Consider the following 6,500-nt stretch of genomic DNA (forward strand, 5'->3'; position numbering starts at 1 on the left):
ATCCTGCAATTTTACTGAATTTGTTGGTTAGTTCTAACAGTTTTTTGATGGAGTCTTTAGGGTTTTCTATGTAAAATGTCCCCTGTGAATAGTGACAGTTTTACTTCTTCCTTTCTAATATGGATGCCTTTTATTTCTTTTTCTTGCCTAATTGCTCTGGCTAAAACTTCCAATACTATGTTGAATAAAAGTGGCAAGGGTGGGCATCTTTTTCTTGTTCCCGACCTTAGAGATGAAGTTTTTAGTTTTTCACCATTGAATATGTTGCCAGCTTACCATATGGCTGTTACTATGCTGAGATACATTCTCTCTATAAGCATTTTGTTGAGAGTTTTTATCATAAATGGGTGTTGAATTTTGTTAAATGCTTTTTTGCATTTATTAAGATGATCACATGATTTTTTTATTATTATGTTATGTTAATCACCATACATTACATCATTAGTTTTTGATGTAGTGTTCCATGATTCATTATTTGCATATAACACCCAATGCTCCATGCAGAACGTGCCCTCCTTAATACCCATCACCAGGCTAACCCATCCCCCCACCCCCTCCCCTCTAGAACCCTCAGTTTGTTTCTCAGAGTCTATAGTCTCTCATGGTTTGTCTCCCCCTCCGATTTCCGCCCCTTCATTCTTCCCCTCCTGTTATCTTCTTCTTCTTCTTCTTTTTTTAATATATAATGTATTATTTTTTTCAGAGGTATAGGTCTGTGATTCAACAGTCTTACACAATTCACAGCACTCACCATAGCACATACCCTCTCCAATGTCTATCACCCAGCCACCCCATCCCTCCCGCCCCCCACCACTCCAGCAACCCTCAGTTTGTTTCCTGAGATTAAGAATTCCTCATATCAGTGAGGTCATATGATACATGTCTTTCTCTGATTAACTTGTTTCGCTCAGCATAACACCCTCCAGTTCCATCCATGTCATTGCAAATGGCAAGATTTCATTCCTTTTGATGGCTGCATAATATTCCATTGATCACATGATTTTTATCCTTCATTTTGTTAATGTGTATCACACTGACTTATTTACAGATGTTGAATCATCCTTGCATGAAATAATATCACATGATCAAGGTTTATGATCCTTTTAATGTATTGTTGAATTCGTTTTGCTAATATTTTGTTGAGGATTTTTGCATCTATGTTCATTAGGAATATTGGCTTGTAGTTTTCTTGTAGTGTCCTTGTCTATTTTGGTATCAAGGTAATTCTGGCCTCATAAAATGGGTTTGGAAGTGTTCCATCCTCTTCTATTTTGGGGGGGAGAGTTTGAAAATGTTTGGTATTAATTCTTTAAATGTTTGGTAGAATTCTCCAGTGAAGTTGTCTGGTCCTAAATTTTTGTTTGTTTGAAGGTTTTTGATTATTGATTCAATTTCTTTACTAGTAATCCATCTGTTCATATTTGTTATTTCTTCATGATTCAGTCTGGGAAGATTGTTTTTAGGAATTTATCTACTTCTAGATTGTCAAGTTTTGGCATACAATTTTTCATAGTAGTCTCTTCTGGTCCTTTGTATTTTTGTGGTATCAGTTATAATGTCTCCTCTTTCATTGTTGATTTTGTTTATTTGACTCTTCTATCTTTTTCTTAGTCAATCTAGCTAAAGTTTTTTCCATGTTATCTTTTCAAAGAATCAACTCTTAGTTTCATTCATCTTTCCTATTTTCTTTTTAATCTCTATTTCATTTATTTCCACTCCAATGTTTTTTTTCCCTCCTTCTACTAACTTTGGGCTTTGTTTTTTCTACTTTTTCTAGTTCCTTAAGGTGGAAAGTTAGGTTGTTTACTTGAGATTTTACTTGTTTCTTGAGGGAGGAATTTATCACTATGAACTTCTGTCTTAGAACTTCTTTTGTTGTATGTTTTGTTATATTGTGTTTCCATTTTCATTTGTCTCGAGATATTTTTTAATTTCTCTTTTGATTTCTTTGACTTATTGGTTGTTCACAAAGATGTTGTTTAATCTCCACATATTTGTGAATTTTTCAGTTTTCTTCTTATAATTGATTTCTAGTTTCATACCACATGGTTGAAATGATATGATTTCAATTTTCTTAAATTTATTGAATTTTTTTGTGGCCTAACATATGGTCTATCTTAGAGAATGTTTTATGTGCACTTGAGAAGAATGTGTGTTCTATTGCTTTTTGAATGGGATGTTCTGTATATATCTGTTAAGTCCATCTTGTCTAATGTGTCATTTAAGACCAATATTTCCTTATTGATTTTCTCTCTGCATGATCTTTCCATTGATGTAAGTGGGGTATTAAAGTCCACTTTTATACTGTAATGCTATTTCTCCCTTTAGCTCTGTTAATATTTGCTTTATATATTTAGATGCTCCTATGTTGGTTGCATAAATATTCACAAATTTTATATCCTTTTGTTAGATTGACCCCTTTGTCATTTTGTAATACCCTTCTTTGTCTCTTATTACAGTCTTTGTTTTAAATTTTATTTTTTCTGAAATAAGTATAGCCACCCCAACCTTCTTTTTGTTTCCATTTTCATGCAGTATTTTTTCCCATCCCTTCACTTTCAATCTGCATGTGTCCTTACATCTGAAATGAGTCTCTTCTAAGCAGTATATATATGGGTCTTATTTTTTTTTTATCCATAGAATAGTAGTTCTTTATGCTTATATGATGATTTTTAAAACATTATGGCACTTATAATTTTATTTCTTCCTCATATCACTCCAAAACATACAGGCAGTAGAGTAGATGTTGGAGCCTGATGGATATTGAGCTATTTGCTTGCTGAATAATGGGATTTGTTATGCTCTCTGAGCCTCAGCTTCCTCAACTATAAAATGGGGATACTGATGGCAACTCTCCTAGAGGGATGGGTGTGGCATTGGTATGTGTGAAAATCACCTGAAATATCATCACAAGTATTTATTTAGTGATGATGTCATTATTTTACAGATGAGAAGAGCAAGTCAGAGATGTTAGGGAGCTTCCAAAGTTCATATACTTCTGTGAGGCAGGAATCAGATTTTGTTCTAGTCCCATAGACTTTTGAAAGATAAGGATAAAAAAGGCCTTAAAGATCATCTGGGTATAAGATTTTCAAATTTTTATTTTAAATTTCAGAGAAAATCCTGGAAAACCCTAGAATGAGAATCTGATAAAGTAAGGTCACTCTCATTCAGGTGGTCCTGGCCTCCTCTCCCCTTTCAAACTTCTCAGTAACCTCTAAAGGGTCTGTGGCACCCTAAGAACCCTTGGAACACTTGGGACCCTTGGAACACTGTTTGAGAATCTCTGGTCCAGCACCACCTTTCCTTTACAAATTAGGTTGCTGGGACTTGGAGAGATCATATTACTTGCCCAAAGTCACACAGCTGGTCTCCAGCAGGGGTGAGACTTAAGTCTTGTTGACAGAATCCGAGCTTAGTGCTCTCCCTTTTCTACCTCACCACCTCTGTGCAGCAAGTACATTTGACCCCACATGAGACTGTGCCATCTAATGACATTAAAAGGTTGCCCTCCATCCCAGGAATCATATGTGGGACTTCAGCCTTATTCACATTCCCCAGTGCTCTCCTTTCCAGTTTGCACTTTGAAGGCTGAAAATATGGAGCTTCATTTCTAGTTAATCTTGCCAGTTGGGTTCCTGTCAGGCTTTACTGATGTAAGACATTTGTAGGAAGCTGGAAATCAGAAGGGGTAGAAGCCACCCTACTTCTGGTTTTGGAGCTGTGAACAACTGAGAGTGACTTTGCAGATTTCAGCAGCATTCATGTTCCTAGGAGTAGCACCCATGGAAACTATTCTATATGGTATTGAGGTAATCTCATTTTATACCTCATGGCATTTAAAGAAATCTTTTGAAAGTACCAGCTACTTCCCCCTGGCTAAGGAGAACCAAGGGACCATGTTACACCATTTAATGGTTTCACAGCTAGGAAGGGAGAACACAGATATATTTTGTTCCTGTATTTCATCTCCTTGGCCTACTTCTGATTTCAGCACCATGGCGGTGGACAGCTCCACACCAACTAATAGTGTTCTGAAAGCTTTGTGTCACTTCAGGTACTCCTGGAGGCTGATGTCAAAGCAGGGTTAGATGAACAAAAGGTTTATAAGGGGAAACTTCTGTGAAGCATAAAGGGGAGGAAGCAAAAGTAGGTAGGAAGTTCCTCAGACCACAGTGTAGTTCTGGGACAATCTTGGCCAGGGCAATGGGGAGTCCATGTGCAGAGACTGCCCTTTAGAGGAGTCCTGCACTGGGTAGGAATGACCTGGTTCCAGTGCCCCTGTTGTACTTTTGTTAGATGGAAGCAACCAGGGAAAGCATGGCTTTGGGGTGAGCGTTGTGGCAGATCCGAGAGTACAATAGCAGGAGATGCCTTGCATCAGGTTCACTGAAGGATATCTGAGCAGTGAACCTCTATGCCATGAATGGTCCCCATAGCTTCTTTTTGCTTTTTTGCCCTTGAGCTTTCTCCAAACCTGATGAGGTCCATGAGATTTTTACTTGCAGTCAGCCCAGAAGTGCAAGGGAGTTCATGCCTCTGGGGGACAGGGACTTAAGAATAATTGTGCAGCTTTTCATCTAAGGCAGATTCCATATGGTTCCCCAGCCGGTCCCCAGGAGGATTGAGACCAGTCATCCACCGTGGTAACGTGCTCATTAATGCACTCTTTATTGTCTTTTCTGTTTCCTACTACCTCACTCCTGCTTCATATTACTCTACAAATAAACTATTCTCAAACAGACCTTACCTCAGAATCTGCTTTCTGGGGAGCTCAGAAGAACACATCTGAGAAGCTGAGTGCTCTTGGGGGTCCACGCTTCTTGGGGGTCAGAGTAAGAGCACTCTAAGAGGGAGTGACACTCCAGGGTACAGGGTTAAAATTCCTTCCAGGGCAAAGCTCGGATGGTGCCAGATTTTTCATATGGGAGGCTGGGTTGCCCAACACACTCTATTTTAAAGTGTCTCCTTTTCCTTTTTTTTAAAGAAAAAAAAGGTAGCTTTCATCTATTCCCCCAGGTCCCTTGCCACATAGTGGTTAGCCTCTTGGCCTTACTCACACTGACAGTGTTTTCCAACCTTTTAAAACCCATGCATTTATAAACCACCAAACTTCTCAGGATCTGTCCCAAGAGTCGTTTACTTAAAAGACTTATCAACTTGGGGATCACTACTCTGTTTCCTATGTATGGCAAACATGTTTTCCTGAACTTTTCTTTCTATACTCATATTCTAAAAAAAACAGTATGCTCTAGCTTCATGTGAAATTATATCACAATGTTTTCATACCAAGTTGTCTTCCCCCTGGAGATCATTCTTCCACTTCTTTCATCTTGAGAATTGCTACATTAGAAGTATGGTGACAAGAGTGGATTTTCTCCCCTTCATCCCTTTCCTTCCTTCCCTTGGTCTTACTGCCAGTAGGAAGCAGTCTTTGATAAGACAGTGAGGAGGCAAATAATTCTATTAGCCTGAGAATCTGTAGCTCTCTCTGCTGGTGCCCAGGTTCCTTGGCTCTTACCACCCTGCCATCAGACTTCCAGATGCCTGCATCTACATTTTGTCACCTGAGGCCTTAGTCTGATGGCAGAAGACATTTTCCCTAACCAGGGCAGGTTTGATGCTCCTGGGAATTAACAGCTCCTGGGAGTAGGATTCAAGTAACAAATATTCCAGTTCTTTCAAGTGTTTGTTCTACACCAGCTCCCAGAGGGTCTCTGGTGGGGGGGGCATTAAGCTCTGGTGGCCTCCAGGGGGAAATTAGCTCAATAAAGAGCCCTTCCGTGTCCTATTTCTTCATTCCCTTAGCCAGTGGAAACAGTGATGCTGTGTTCCTGGACACCCATCTCATGGGGACTGATGGAAACATGGTGGAAAAGTAAAAGTAATGTGCTCAAATCTTCTTTTTTTTTTAAATTTTTTTTTATAGATTTTATTTATTTATTTGAGAGAGAGAATGAGATAGAGAGAGAGCACGAGAGGGAAGAGAGTCAGAGGGAGAAGCAGACTCCCTGCTGAGCAGGGAGCCCGATGCGGGACTCGATCCCGGGACTCCAGGATCATGACCTGAGCCGAAGGCAGTCGCTTAACCAACTGAGCCACCCAGGCGCCCCTTTTTTTTAAATTTTTTTTATAGATTTTATTTATTTATTTGAGAGAGAATGAGATAGAGAGAGAGCACGAGAGGGAAGAGAGTCAGAGGGAGAAGCAGACTCCCTGCTGAGCAGGGAGCCTCAAATCTTCTAAGTATAAGAATGACTCCTTCCTGGAAGTGGGCTGGACCTGTGCAAGGACTTTGGGACTAAGCAGGCCTAAAGAGAGGTGATCTTCCATGTCTGTGTGTGGGTCTATGGCTCCCTCCATATCTGTGACAGAGTTGGTTGATGAGGACAGAAATGTATTGAAGATCTCTTTCTAACTAGAATTTCAGGGCTTCCTAACTTCCTTCCCATCCTATTAGTTAAATCTGCAACATAGTCTAAAACAGGCATAAACTCTTG

The sequence above is a fragment of the Zalophus californianus genome, chromosome 1 (assembly GCF_009762305.2).
Source record: "Zalophus californianus isolate mZalCal1 chromosome 1, mZalCal1.pri.v2, whole genome shotgun sequence".
Taxonomy (NCBI): domain Eukaryota; kingdom Metazoa; phylum Chordata; class Mammalia; order Carnivora; family Otariidae; genus Zalophus; species Zalophus californianus.